Source organism: Molothrus aeneus, chromosome Z (genome assembly GCF_037042795.1).
Source record: "Molothrus aeneus isolate 106 chromosome Z, BPBGC_Maene_1.0, whole genome shotgun sequence".
In the NCBI taxonomy this organism is placed as follows: Eukaryota; Metazoa; Chordata; class Aves; order Passeriformes; family Icteridae; genus Molothrus; species Molothrus aeneus.
Window position 1 is genome coordinate 53,467,951 of NC_089680.1, and position 16,111 is coordinate 53,484,061.

A 16,111-nucleotide genomic window follows, 5' to 3' on the forward strand; every position below is an offset into this window, starting at 1 on the left:
CAAAATATTTCTCCTCCATTTTTAATAATTAGGAAACCAAGGAAAGAACTTAAAAAACCATCTGGAAAAACAAAAGAAAACAAAACAAAACCAAACAAAACAAACAACAAACAAAACTAAAAGAAAAGCAAAACCAAAACCCAACTTAATCAAAGTCAGTACAGGGAGACATAAAATGCCAACCAAGTCATGCATTTCAAAAAAGGTCTTGACTGCTTCTTTCCCTCCATATCCTTGACTCTCTCATTAACATAATCAACCACCTTGCTTCACAGACAATAGCAAAGATGTGGTGCAGGAATGAAATGTGATCACAGAACAAAAATCAGCCTTTGGACAAAAGAGATTCAGAAGTGGTCCAAGGCCATGCTGAACTTCAGCTACAGTACCCCAACCCCATTGTGAAGCATCGTTCAACTATTTCAGATGTCCATTTCAGAAAGAAATTCATGAATTGCAAATAAACTTGTACTTAGAGATTAAACCTTCTGTTCACCAGAAGTCAGAGTTCTGGCAAACAAAGAACTTCTAGAGAGTGAGGGGAAATCTAGGTTCCTGCTGCTTTTCACCTCATTATACTCTCTGTGGGTTTGTGCAGTTAGTTTAAATGTGTGTAAAGGGTGGGTATGGGACTGTTCATGTTAGCAGACTTTTGCAATCCTTTCCCTTTTTTGTGAGGAAAACTTCATCTGAAAGATAAGGGAGGAGAAAATGGAGCAATGAGAGCTAAAGAATAACAGTGGGAATGAGGAGGAGAGAAAGAAAAACTAGGAAAACTAAGTAAAGCCAGAAAATCCTGGCACAAGAGGGTAAAAAAATAATTGCCACAACCTCCTGGAGAAAACTGGCAAAGCGCTGAGCTTCAGGGTGTGCAGCACAAGAGTAGAAAGAGAAGACTGGAAAAAATTACTGAGTGAGGAGAGAGTGTGCAGAGGAGAGTAATAGAGTATGCCCTTTAACTGTACATCTCCAATTCCCTCACATAAAGAGATAACCATTATTACTACCAAAGATAGGAAGGAAAGCTCAGAGGATAAGATATTTGGAGGAAAAAAAATAAAAGAGTAGATTAAATAAGATGTTTGGATATGCAAGATAAAGGAAGGACATAGGAAAGACTACAGGGAAGAATGAAGCATAGGAACGAGAATGCAGCAATAGAAGAATAAATTAAAAAGGCAGGAAAAGGGCTGAGCAGAAATGGATAGGAAAATGGGCAGAGATAGACACAGAGAAGAGAAGCAGAATGAACAGGAAGGAGCCAAATCAAATTTAAAGTGAGGTGAAAGGGACAGCCTCTCAGAAACTTTATAGTGGATCATTTATTTCAGTCATTTTCTGATCAAGATCTAGGTCAACACACCACACTGCCTTGAAGACAGACATCAATAAATGGAGTGAAAAAAGAGGAACCAAAGTTTCCATAATGCCCAGGGAGCAACGGGACAGCTGTCTTTTAGCTATAACATCCATGTAGACTTTATGCCAGATTATGTTGCCAACAAAGAATGCATTGCTTTAAAACATGCAGACTTCCAACAAGGTAAACCACACATCTACTTACTCCTGGACAGCACATCAGACACCCCGGAGTGCCACTTCAGGATGCAAAGAAAACTGAATATCAGCTCCCTTCTTATAAATAAAAATGTAGCAGGTGCAGCGCTCTTTCACACACTGATCAGATCTGGCTCTTAGCTAGCTGAAGAGACAGATTGGACTTGCTCCAAATCCATAGGGTCTTCTTCAAACAGAAAAAGCCCTATTTGTGTGGCATGCAAAATCCCTTATATCTCAAGCTCTCTGATCTAATTGTGCAGCTTGGTTACAGTCTCAGGTAGTAGAAAAGAGTATAATTTTAATTTGAGTTTACTGAGTTCTGAAACATTAAAGCCTTTCCTTTACATCAGTTTCAAAACTCTCTGTGCACTGCACTTTTTCTACTTTGTGTCCACAGAAGTCTTTCTCTAACAGAAGACTAATCAATCAGTTTACTGCCTTGCCCAGTGTTTAGATTATCTCATCATCATTATTTTTTAACCTTATCTGACCATATATTTACCTTAGATTAGGACATCAAAAACTCTCCTCCCCCCACCTCCCTGTCCCCACAAATCCAATTTGAACTGTTTCAGTGACTTTCATTTGTTTTTCTTTTCCCAAGGAGAGAATTAGTGTAAAAAAAATGAGGAAGTGAATAGGCTATGTAGTATTTGAGAAAATGAGCAAGAGATCAAGAGGTTACTCTGAGATGGTACAATCTCAGGAGTTCAAACCTCCACTGTAGTGGAACCCTCAAGCAGTCAGGGATCTGCTGAACATGAAGGCTAGAAGCTGGTCACTGCCCACACCGGGAGGAAGGCAGAAACTTGACAATGGCAAGTACAACTGGCACATTTTATGACAGATATGAAGCCCTGGAACTAGAAGGACAGATAAGCTCTCCAGGAGGGTCCTTGATGCTGCACTGGATTTCTCCCCAGCCAGCTCCCAGCACTGGGCCAAGAGTGGGCTGTTTCCAGAAAGCACAGTTCAAGATACAGCTGTAGAGCTTATATCTTTATGGCACAAGTTGTTAATCACCAAGAGCAGGATCAAGGACAAGGGAGAGGTCTTTAGTATGGTTTCTAAAAGGATTTGTTCTATGGAAGCATCAGGGACTAAAGACACAGAACATGGGTTTGTAGGGGTTTTTAAATGGGAATAATCCAAGGGGAGGGGATAAACCAGCAGCTAATTGGAGGCATGCTGGGGAGGGGTAAAAAGCACAGTTCACAAAAGCATCTTCCAATGAGGGAAGTAATGGTGGGGGGGGGGTCACATGGACTAATGGGACATGGTATTTTAGGGGATTTCCAAAGGGCAATTCCAAGCAGGGCGTTGGCACGAGGTAGGATTGACAGGGAATTCAGGGTAAATGGACAATGGGGTGGGAGGATATAATTTGGACCAAACCATTAACTTGGGCAATAACAGAACATACCATTAGGAGTGAAAGCACACTGCAACAGGTCCTTCTAGGATAAAGGGCCCACTTAGGGCAACACAATCTTCACAAACTCTGTTAGGAGCAAAAGAAGGGTAGTTGTCAGTGGTGGCTCCCTTCTAATGGAAAAGAGGGCCCAATACACAAACCAGACCTAACCAACAGGAAACCTTCTTCCTTCCTGAGGCTCTGGTAAGAGGTATTGCTAGAAAGCTCTCCAGCCTAGTAAGGCCCTCCGATTATTATCCATTATTAATTCTTCAAGTCAGTGGTGATAAGATAACAAAGAGAAGTCCAAGGGCAACCAGACTGGATATCAGGGCCTTAGGATGATTGGTTGAAGGATTAGACAAGCACAGGTAATGCTTTCCTTTATTATTGAAAGGAACAGGTAGATCCATCAGGTCAATGCGTGGCTCTGAGGCTAGTGTCACTGGAAAAATTTGGGGGTTTTTGACCATAAGATAAGCTATACAGAACTTGGTTTAATAATAACTGATGGGATGAACCTATCTCAGAAGGGAGAAAGGGTTCAAACACAGGAGTTAGCTGGGCTCATTGAGAAAGCTTTAAGCTAGGTTTGGAGGGGGAAAGGACAAACCCATGCTTGCCAAACCGATGAGAAGTCATACCAAAATTTGAAGGAGGAGGTGCCAGTGGGATCTCTCAAGCTGCTCCTTGAGGTATTTGTTACAACAAACATCCGAAATATTTCTACACCTATGCACGGAGTGTGAGGAGCAAAGAGGAGCTGGAGGCTTTTGCCTTGTCCCAGAGATTTTACATCATTGGAATAAGCGAAACCTGGTGGGATGAACCCTTTGATTGAAGTGCCATGTTGGATGGTCTAAAGCTCTCCAGGAGAGAAAGGCAGGGCAGGTGAGCTGGAAGGGCTGGAATACTGCCTGAAGCCAGCGATGGCAGGCTGACAGTCTCTGAGTAAGGATTAAGGGACAAAAAAATAATGTGGATATCATTGTAGGAGTCTACTATAGGCCACCTATCCAGGACAATGATTCCAGAGAATTATTCTTTGAGGAACTAAGGGACTTTCAGAACAACTGCCCTTGTCCTTATAGGAATATCAGCTCATCGGACATTAACTGGGAGAATCACATATCTCACACAGAGTTTTAGATTATATATTAGGAAAAAATTCTTAATTGAAAGGGTTATCAAGTATTGTAATTGACTTCCCAGGGCGGTGGTGAAGCTGGCATCCCTAAAGTATTCAAGAACCATGAGGATATGGCACTTGAGGACATGGTGTAGTGGTGATGGGGCTAGGTTGTTGTTTGGACTTGGTGGTCTAAGAGGTCTTTTCCAACCTTAACATTTTCATGATTCTACAAAACTGACCACATGCATTTATGGGTTACTCCTCAGATAGCTGCATTGCCACTCTTGCATACCTTCTTTGGTGAGAGTTGCACTGGGTAATCTGATGATCTGAGAACCCACTACCACCAGGCCAACAGGCACAGGATTTTAAAATTCCCTGGAACTCCAAAATTGTGCTTTGAAGTTGAGCAGTAGGAACTTACTTGAGTTAGGGGGAGATCAAAGTAGCTGTTCCCATATTAAAAGTAAACAAAGCTTTTTTTTTTTTTAATTTTAGAGATTTTATGGAGTGAAACTTCTCTCCAAAATGCAGAAGTGTGGACAAAGTTTTTCCATATTCCACTTACCATTTCTGCATGTCAGATCTTTAAGAAACTTTTAATCAACTTACTTCTTATTTCCAGTCATTAGCTCTAGTGTCACAAGCCTCTCCTGATATTTACCAGTTACTGATCTTCTTTCCAGTTCTGCTCCAAGAGTGAGGGCAGGACAGATTTGCTTTACACAGAGCAAAGTCAAACCTAATGTTGCACACGTGTTGCTGCCATGACATTCAGGCCATGTTATGGGGCCTCTTTGTGGATTACAGTGCTCTAGCCCTTACACCCTAAGAAAATTAAAATAAATGAGCTAACTAGAAGACAATTTTGTTCAACCTATTACTAGATTATTTCCTTAAATAACTCCCCCTATTCTCCTTTGTTGTGTCAGTCTTGGCAGAGGTAGAAATCCAAGTTATATTTATCACATTGCTATCTCTACAACAGTTTCCATCTCTCTCACTCCCTCCAAAAGTCTGATGTTTGTACACAGGAAGAAAAGAGATAGAATCTCTTGGGAACTGAGCACTTTCATCCTTACAGCAACATCCATTTACTGCAGAAGGGAATTTGTGCCCGTGCTATGACCATTCCTGTTCTTATGTCAACACATTGGCAAAAGCATTCTGTCCTTGAAGATGAGCCTTGAAGAGGCTCTGGAACTGAGCCCCTGAAGTTGGGAGCATGCTGTCCTGCCCTTCTCACTGCTGCTCCTGCAGTGGCATGCCCTGCCACACAGCCAGGGCTGGTGTTACAAAGGGAAATGACTTTGGACACGGGCTCTCCACCAGAGCCCTAGAGGAGAGCGATAGTGAACAGAAATTGCATGTAGCTGGTTAACTTAAGCTCTCTTCCAAGGACTTTTTCACCTGGCCAAAGGCAGCTCTTGAATTATATTTTTTAATAAGTTAAGCAGGATCATATCTTCAAAGGAGGCACCACTCCCATCTAATCACAAAACACATGGCTTTTTATTGCTTGATTTTACTGTCCAGGAGAAGCTCAGGATTTTCACAGCTGGGGCCTGTGATGAAGGCGATAATATTAATTAACTTCAGCCCAAAGAGCATGAGTAGGCTCAATTAACTTGCACTTGAAATCCCTTTAAAACTCTCACATAAAAGCAACAGTGTTCTCTATCAGTTACTCCAAATCAGTTATTCCAATTTAATTACATTCTTCTTATTATTCTTATGTTTATCTTTTGCAAAAAAAAAAAAAATAGAAACTAATGAAATGGATCCTGTAATTTTTAAATTCCCAAGAAAATTTCTGACAATTTGTACATCACAGATGGTATGAAGCCTAAAAATTAAAATAAAATCAATGAAATACTGAAAAAAAGACAAAAAACTAGGTCTATATAATTGAATCAATCATCCAGAAAACCTAAAAAAACAAAAGATGTCAAGTATTTAAAAAACACTGGATTTGTTTTTGTTTGTTTTTGTTTTAGTTTGGTTTGATTGGTTGGTTGTGCATACGAATCTACTCAGTAAACAACAGTTTTACAAATATTCTGTTGCTAAACAAGATAATAAAGTAACAAGTAGTATCTGTCTCACCCAGCTGGACCAAAATTACAAAAGACAGAATATGAACTGTTCATCTCCTTTAATTATCTGTAACAGGTCCCTACTTCATTATGTTAGCTAAATGACTACCTGGACTTAAATACTGCTTACATAATGAGAATGTTGGAGAAGACCCCGATGACAATACAGAGCACAAACACATTTTCAAAGCTGTAGCAAAAATGACACACTAATACCAAGTTTACAGCTGGTTCTGAACACCTCTCTGGCAATACAAGACTGCTTAGCTTGCTTCCCACTTAACACATGCAAATATAGCCATATGCAGAGAATAATGCATTTTTAATTTTTAAATACAGAGGTGGGGATTCACTTGTGTCTTATCACACATTCCTTATTCACAGGAGCAGTAGTCTATGGGAAATATCAAAGCAATAAACAAGTCACAGTGTTCCCACTGAACAGCTTAGCTTCACCTTCAGTAGTCTTCCTAAGGACAGAGTTGAGGAAAAGGATTAGCTGCAGACATCAAAAGGATGAGGTATATCTTTGAAATCCCTTCACAGTCCAGTATTTTGTTTATGACCAAAGCCCCTGAGCTGCATGTGAAAACCAGTTTCCATGGATATTTAAATGACACTTTTATCAGGCATATCAGAACAACATACTTTGATATTTCAAAGACTTGCAGGGTCACCTTTGAGCCATCCTCAAATTCATTTCCATCAAACAATCAACATTTCTTGTAAGCAGCAAACAGTGCTTGTGGCTTGTCAGTGTGACCATATTGGAAAAGAATTGAAACTGTGGAGTATTGAAGCAGGGAAGATTAACCACACCAGCAACCTGTGACAGAAAACCAAACACCTTTGCTATCTGTTCTTTCCTTACCTCCTGCTCCTCCACACTGCTTTGTTCTTCCTACAGTGCAGAAAAGCCACAGGTATTTTTGTGATGTGCGATGATTCATCTCTGAACTGAAGCACAAGACCAAAGCATTAGCTCTGCGAACACGTCCATTTACCTGTCCTATGCTGACGTGAGACTGAAATAAATAGGATTGCTCACTTTGTAAATCAGACATGTTTGATGAATTGAGCCTTTTATTTGTGAGTGACATATTTTATGAGAGAATCATTTCAAGGCCGGCAAATTATGAAATCTTTGGACTTTGGTTCAGGTTGTCTGTCATCACATGCAAAAAAAAAAGAAAATCCGCTGTAGTAAAAGCTAAAATAAAATTATTGGTAAGAAATTAACAGCAATGAAAATGATTTTTAAATTAATGCTTCAATTTTGAAATAGCTATTATAAACATTTGTGCTTGCTATGGCTTGCAGTTAAATTTTAAAAATAGCACTTAAATATGCATGTTAATAACATCCAGAAGGCATTTCTTTCAAGCCTGTTTGGGCTGTTGAAGGCTTTAATTTAACCACAGCATTCATTTATGTCTAGCAGTTAGAATTTTCTTTTAAGCTCAAAGGAGCCGGTAGTTGTAACTATGATCTAATTGGTAAGGAATGAAGAATGTTTTTCATGTTTTATAGACAGCATGAATCCTGATCATTTTACTGCACTAAATTATAGAGTGTTCTGCTCAGTGTGTCTCCCTCTGGAAGTATGGGCCTACATCTCATTAAACTATAAAAATAACTTGCAGTGTTCGGCACTCCTCGAAAGCTATCCTGCCAAGGTATGTTATTTTTATATCACTAATGCATGCTAGAGAGTCAGTCCAGAGAAAGTTAGGTTTTTTATGGCCTAGAACTAAATTAATTTATAGCTACATCCACATGTCAGAGGGGACACATAAGGAACCTAAACTGCTATAGAAAACAATAATTTATTATTGATTTTCAGCTCCTTTTTAAAAGCAGCTGCAATTTATTGGCTTCTCAGTTCTTTCCTCTCTGGTACAAATGATCTAAACAATGCTAGCAATGAAGCAAAGCAGCTCCTGTGGGTATGGCAAATTACATAAAAGTCAGATATGCTTTACCTCTTTTTGGCTTAAGACAAATGTTCCATCACTGAAATGAGAAAAAAAAAAGATCAGAGGTAGAATGTAATACTTTTTTGCATTTTAAATTTTCTTTTTCTTTTTAAGGTGGGTGTGATTATTCAAGATATCTCATTTCATGAATTTTTTGACTTTAAAATACAAGCAAGCATTTCACACATTTTTAAAGCTATGTATATTGTTATTTTGTTGTACATTCCAGCTGAATTTAGCTGCAGTAAAGGCAGCACACTACAAATGATAAATTGCATATGCTTAATCCTATGGAAATACCTTGAGTTTGTCCTTAAAAAAAATGAATCTAAAAGGCAGATGTTACAGAATTGCTACTGCACCCACTGGAGTCTAAATTGCCATCCCTTTAAAGCAAGAGTAGAGTGAATTGGAAAAAGAAAAAGCAACTCAAGAGTCAAGGTAGGAATGAGCACAACTCTAGGAATGCTCCTCAAGGAGCGTAGCAGTAAGATAAGAACAGTAATCTCTTTTCTCCCAGCAGCACAGTGATTAACCACAGATATCTCCTTTCAAAACAAAATAGTCTACAAAATTGTTCTCATCTTAGGAGTATACAGGACTACACTAGAAATTACAGCAATAATTTTGAAAACACAGGCATATTTGTTATTTCTTCTTTCTATGGAAGAAAAAAATTACTCTGTTGCTAGGTAATTTAGCTCAAGTTAGTTCTTCTGTATCAGGTTTTGTTGCCAATGCCATAGTTCCTTCCCTGAACAGTCTTAGCTCCAAGGGCCTGGCCTGGCCTCTTGGCCACAGTCCTTCTTTGAGCAGGGTTTTCTTCTCAGAGAATGAACGGCCAGTATCCCAAGAGAGGAGAACAGGCAAATGTCACAGACTTACATGGGAAACCCTTTGCATTTTGCTCTTTGGTGATTACTGGCATGCATACCCTTCCTTGGCACTGCAGGTTACAGCAGGAATTGGTCCCTTTGGAAATAACTCTCAGAGCTAAAGGACATTCACCTTTTACCCCAAGGTCTGACCATGCCTGATGAAGAGCACACGGGAAGGTCTTCCAGTTACACCAGACAGGAAGCCAGATTCAAAGCAAGTAATTTCATTCTCAGGTCATGAGTTTCAGCACACAGGCTCCTGGACCAGATTTTGATGCATATCCTTGCAAAACAAACCAAAGATGGGAAGAGTAAACAAAAAATGACAAAAACTCATGTCTGCCAACACCATCCATCTCACACACAGAAATGGGTAAGTTCTGAAAAGAAAAGCAAAGAATGATAAAATTATTACTTCACAGGAATATTTATACCCATAAAGAGTAATGGAAATATGTAAATAGAGTCAGAAAGGGTGCTGAATGACAAAGATCCTGATTTATTAGATGTAACAGAATATGTCTGGATAGTTGCCTCCCAGTTAGGATTGTTAAATCTACTTTTGGAAAAAAATAAAAAAAGAAGCAGTAAGGTCTAACTGCCACCCTACCTATTTTAGAGAGCTGCTAGGATCACTGTGAGAAGTCTTCCTTCAAAAATAGAAGGACTAGGAATAAAGGCAGAGTCACAGGCACTTGTTACTGACCAAAGGCTCATGAGAACAGCTCCTAGGGCTATGTGCAGGCTGCTCTCGCCTACCAGCCACTATGCTACAGGACAAATTTCACTACCCACCCTACTAGATGGAATTACAAACTGGGAATCAAACCCCCCTCTGCTTCTCTCTCTGATCTGGCCTTTAACAGAACATACAGAGAACTCTGTGCATAATTTTCTTTAATCTACAAAAAAACCCTAACCAACAAATTAACCAACCAAGTAAAAACAAACAGACAAACAAAAACCAAACAAAGCCCCGAGCAAACAAAAACCATCCAAACCCCAAAACTGGGCAACACAGGAGAAGGGAGAAACACACTGAGACAACAATTTTGTGGTATGTAAATAGCTGGATTTTCACTAATTGCTGAATGATTCAACTGTAAGAGAAGCTGATTAGAAATGTAACCTTTTGCTCACACACAGCTAAAAATTAGTCCAGACTTCAGGAATTTGCAGGGTGGAGAGGAAGAACATCATTAGGAAATGTATTCAAGCACAGTGCATGGGTTCAAACAGCCTGTACAGTATCTCATAGTTCAAAAAGAAGTTAAAAGTAGCATCCTCCACGGGGTAGAGCTCAGGCAGCAGCTGACACACATTCACCACAGAGTCACAGATGTACATTTTCTCAAGATAGATTTCAGACTGCTAACACAGCTTCTCATCCCAGAGACATGCAAAACATACATCCTTAAAATTGTCAAATTCATGAAAATTTGTGAAAGTTTGAATCCCAAATATAAATAGATTTACAGGAGTGCCACCCAACCACATATAAAATTTAAAGATTACTGTAATTACCTGAAGCACAAAAGTACCAACATGAGAAATGAGAAAGTATATATAAATTTTTAGAAACTTGATTAATATTGTCTCAGCATTACCAAATATAACCATTAAATATGATCCAATATAATTATGGTTTATGAAACTGCAATTTACTCAAATTTGAAAGGGTAAAGATGCAGTACTTCATGAAAAATATACAGATACTGCCACTCAAATATTTTCAGTGCTCTAACTCCTAAAGTATTTTGCATTTAATTTTGTTTAAGTCTTTGTGTTTGTAATCTATCTGAAAATTCAGTGTGAATGAGGCTGAAATAAGTCCCATTCCAGCTGAGTTAAACGCCTGTTGAATTTTAATGAGACAAATTGTCTCTTTTAATGTGTTTTCGTAAAAACTGATTATATTAAAGTATGCTAAAATTGAATTATATGTTAGGCTATTATTTAGAATTACTTGTTGTGTTATTAGCTTTAGATTCCTGCATAAACACAACAAATTATAAATATTTTAAGTAACATCATTCAGAGTAGAAAAAGGTAAATTACATAAAATTGATTTCTTTGTGTTATTTGAAAATGAAAGTAGGGGCTATGCCATTTCACACACACACACAGACACACTTTTTATTTTACATTTTTCTTTTTGTTCTGTGCAGATGAACCTGATACTCAAGAAGCAAGGCCAAAGCCTTGGAAAGTCATTCCATGAAAGACAAATTGTTATTTTTACATACATTATCATTGTTAAAGATCAGTTTTTCACAGCTCCAAAATTCTCCCCAGTGGGCAGTAGTCCATCTTACTGAACTACCTACCCATAATTCAACACAATTTCATGCAACTGTCTTTCTATGCTCGTGAAAGTCTATCGCTGAACTGCAATGGAGACTATTTTCCATAGCCTCCAGGGAGGCAGATAATTTTGTTGCCTGCCTCCATTCCATTCATCTTCTTCCAAATACAGAAGGGATTGCCTTTTCCCTAATTCTGCCTGCTTTCAGAAATCTAAACATCGCTCAGTGGAAAGCACCAAATTAGTACAAATTAGTACAAACGCCTGAGTAGAAAGTTTTTCATTCCCATGCAAGCTCAGAATCAGCCTTCACAATTGTAACTACTGACAGCTTCTTCAGCCACAGGACTAGGTCTCCAGAAGCCAAATTATATTATTTAAATCTTATGAGAAATATCCATGGCCAGAGTGAAACTGATGTTCTTCAAGGAACTCATCTTTTCTTATGGATGCACCCCAGTTTACATAAAAATGAAAGCAAAAATGAGGCTGTTCAAGATCTCCTTTTATTTTCTAATACTCAAAATATAATTTAATTTACTGCGGAACAGGGAATTATTCCAACTCAGGTCATTTTGAGGCTTTTAAGCAACCATTATTAACCACTGCCACAGAATTACAGTCTGAATAGATTTATTCATATTTCGAAGTTATTCAATTCTGTTTTGACATACTGGTTTGACATGGAAAAGTTTGATCAATGGCAGCAGAGGAAAACAAATCAGTTGCAGGAACTGATTTGAAATGCTAATACTCTTTCTAAACATTAGATAAGCTCTTTTTCTAGATCTAAGTCTACAATTTTCAGGAAGAATCAACAGACAAGATAACTGGATATTTTCTTGCACAAATAATCAATCTGTAAAATATTTGAAGCTTTTGACCCTTATTCAGTCATGGCAATAAAAGATCTAATTAAAAATTATATATGCTCTCTTATTTCCATTTACACTACTGGAATAGACAAAATTTCTTGTTGTTGGTTTCACTAAAAAATTGCAAAGACTAAATCCATGTTATTGTACAAACAATTAAAAAATTAAAGCAAAAACTTATCAAGTGCAAAATGAATTTTGCTTCTATGTGAATGTATCCATGGACAGCAGAAAAATAAAAGTGCTTTTTTAGTAGAACTTATAATCATTGGGTTAATTTCAACATTTTCTGCAAAAGGCTGTGATTTGTGTTCCAGCAGTGCTGTTTTCCAGCAAAAGCTAATGCATTACAGCTTCTAGCAGGTTCTGGAAACTCAGAACAAGATTTTACTACTTCCTCCACACCACATTCAGCAGGAAATATAAAGATTTCATTCTGAAGTAAAAGACATCACACTGTAAGTTTAGCCAAGCAAGATGATTATAGACGCATAGTCAATACTTAGGCTCTTTCAGTGGAAGACAGTATTTCTATAGAAGTCCCAACATGTATTTGGCATTAGAACATCTATACATGGCTACTAGAAGAAACAAATAAGTTTTTTTTTTTGTGTGTACATAGATATATCAACAATATGTATTCATTTTTCCATGTAGCATATCCATAAGTAACAGGTTGAATTACATTCTGTTCATTTCCTCTCTTTTGTGTCAGAACAGTGATATTAATTTTAACAACTACACCTAATTTTTCTGTCTCTGAAGTAACTATTCTGTCCCATGACACGTAATAAACAAGGGACCTACATCTTTACGACTGCCTCTAATGAAACCACTTTCCAAAAACGTGGCTAAATGGATAGGCAGCGCAGAAGATTAAATCAGCTGACTGAGGGCCTGCTGGCTGACATTGCAAAATCAAGTGTCCCTCATTGAAATTCCCTGCCTGCAGTCCCTTTGCATTTATAACTGTGGGAAATCAGCTCTGCCACCTGAGCTGGCCTCAGCTGCCACGGCGTCACATGAAGATAGATGTGATCACTTACAGAGGTACAATAGGGAGCACTCTCTGATCTGCTTTCATCTCGCTCCCTGATCTCAGATCAAAGCAGGGAGGCAAGCAGAGCAAGGGCATGTCTACACGGGGACATTACATCAATCTAGTTTGTTCACTCTAAGTGCACCAATTTAAATATATCTCATTGAAAGGCTTATGCCCTGGTTTGTCGGGCCAGCTTAAAATATTTTCCTTATTAATCATAACACTCAAACAGCTCTGTACTTGTCTGAAACAACTGCCCCAACTTCCCAGCCAGTATTTCACCTCTTAGTGCTTGCAGCTGTGATTTTTTTTTTTGCTGTGCTGTATGAGGCCTATCTGAAATTAAAGAAATTTGTGGGCAGGTGAGGAAAAAAGTCAAATGAATGCACTCCTTGAAAATTTTCCTGGTGTCCATTAACATCATAAAAAACATTACTCATCTGGTGACATGCAACATCAATGACACATTGCTAAACATTGTAATTATTGTAATATGAGCTGAGCAGCACATACATATTTGCCATAGCTCCACTGTGCAGAATTTCCCTTTTTGCAGAAACAAATGACTGTACAGTACAATTTCAGCACTGATAGTCATTCTGCCTTCCTCATGTGAAAAAAATGAGCAAAGATCATCTGTGCAGCGAGCACAAGGAGCTGGAGCTTCACATCACTGTGGATCTTTTCTTTGGGTCACAGGAGCACTGTTCTCCTAGGGGTAGAAGTTCAGCAGCTACAGCCATGCATGAGTTAATTCCTCCAGTGCTGGTAGATCAGCTATCAAGAGTCCTGTTCTGGAGCTTTTCCAGGTCACCTGGAGAGTGTTGTCCTGTCTGAGGTCACCCTTTAGATGCAGGCTTTCTCTTCTGCTACTTAGAGGTCTGTCAGACCACAAGGGAGAAGTCAGAGGGCAGCAATAGGTGTTCCAGAGAATTACCTGACCCTAAAATATTTAGACATACAACTCTGCCTGGACACAGGAAAGCAAATTTCAGAAACATTTGGCAACTTAAATGATATTTTTTCTCCTGCCATACCAGATGGGCAGTTGCCGCAAAAGATTTTTTTTTAGCACATGGGTATCCAGGGGAAGTCAATTTCATTACAAGAGTTCTAATCACATTCAGGACATCTGAAATCTGTCTCTGAAAATTAAGGAGTTTAAGAACAGAATAATGAGCTCTCATTACAAGAAAACTCTAGGAGATACTTAAGTTGTGAGTTTAAGGTGATTTTTTCATGTCTGCTAAAGAACAATCCAAAATAAATCCAAATAAGGAGCCATGAAAACTTTTCATTAGATCAATATATTTCTTTGAAATATTGCATTTTCCTACAGGTTTTGAAAATGCATCATGTCAGCTACTTAATGCATACAATGTTTTTAAATAAAAATAACTCAGTCTGCTGACTGACCAGGAGAGCATCAAGTTTCTGGTATCTGCTGCTGAAAACACACATTCAGCCTCTGAAACTTCCTGGCTGCATTTGGGAATCCATAGGGGCAGAAATAATTTCACACTGTGCATGCTATAACCACAAATATAGCAGGTATCCAATTCAAGACACTTATTAGCACAGACTTATTTTCTCTTTCCCATTTAATAGCTTCAAGCCTGTTCTCCATGGATAATGAGTGACATTAAATGGCACAACAATTACAGCTACATGTCTCTTCAACGTCCCTGCATCCCACATCTGTCTACAGTTCTGAGTGTGAGCAATGGTTGATCTGGAGCTGGTCTGGCATATAATTATTGCCAGTCAGTAATGAAAATATTCTTACTGAATACTTCCAACTACTTGAGGCAGCAAAGTCTCCCTAAGTGCACATTTTAATAAAAGTCATTAAAAGCTTTAATATATGTATATAAGTTTCCATAATGTGCCATAAAAAAATTTGTAATATTTTTAAAGAGACAAATCAAATGGCTAGAGAAAACATTTATTACATTGTATTTTTTATGAAAAACAAACAACACGAGACAAAAAAAAGTTGGAAAGTTATAACAAATTAAAACAGCCAGCTATCATCTTTTATATGCATTATAACTCATTTAAATTTAGAATTTAGTCAAGGAAAACATTACCAGAGAGGAATGTTTTTGCAGTAAAAGGTGCCCTACCAACTTAGTGTTATTTATACTTACTATATTCTTAATACAAATCTTTGTCTTTTTAATACTTAGATGGAGACATTATGGTCCCAAAAGAACTTTAATCTTCTATTCTTAACAATATCTGCAAGCCAAATAGAAAGTAAATAAACAAACAAAACATTTTGATTTTTAAAACTTGCATGCCAGGAGTCACTTGAACTTCTACAACAAGCTGGAACATGATCAGTTTTACATGCAAAAGTACACTTACAGAGCACATCAAAATCTAAATGTGTCATGCAGGTAGCAACAAGCATATGAGAATTGCCTGAGTAAAATTATAAAAATCCAAGTTTTATCAAATGTTCGATTGTGTCAGCCTGTATTAAGTTGTTGGACATAACCTTATCTGAGAAGCAATAAGCCTATGTGGAAGACTTCACTAGTAAAAAGTGGTATTGTGGAAAATGGGGAGAATGGGAAAGTAAACAGCCAGAAAAATAGATATTTGAAGAGCCGCAGTGTGTTTTTCTACGTGCAAGAAATAATCTTCATATCTTAGCAATTTACTCCTTTCAGCTCTTCTGACAATATATGGAGAAGCTACATAAAGCATTTTCTAGTCCTATTCAGACCTCCCCAGGTAATCTTCATTGCATATAAATAACATTATTATAGCTTCTAAACAGAGAACACAAATTTCTGGTCAATAGAATATTGTATTATGCAATATA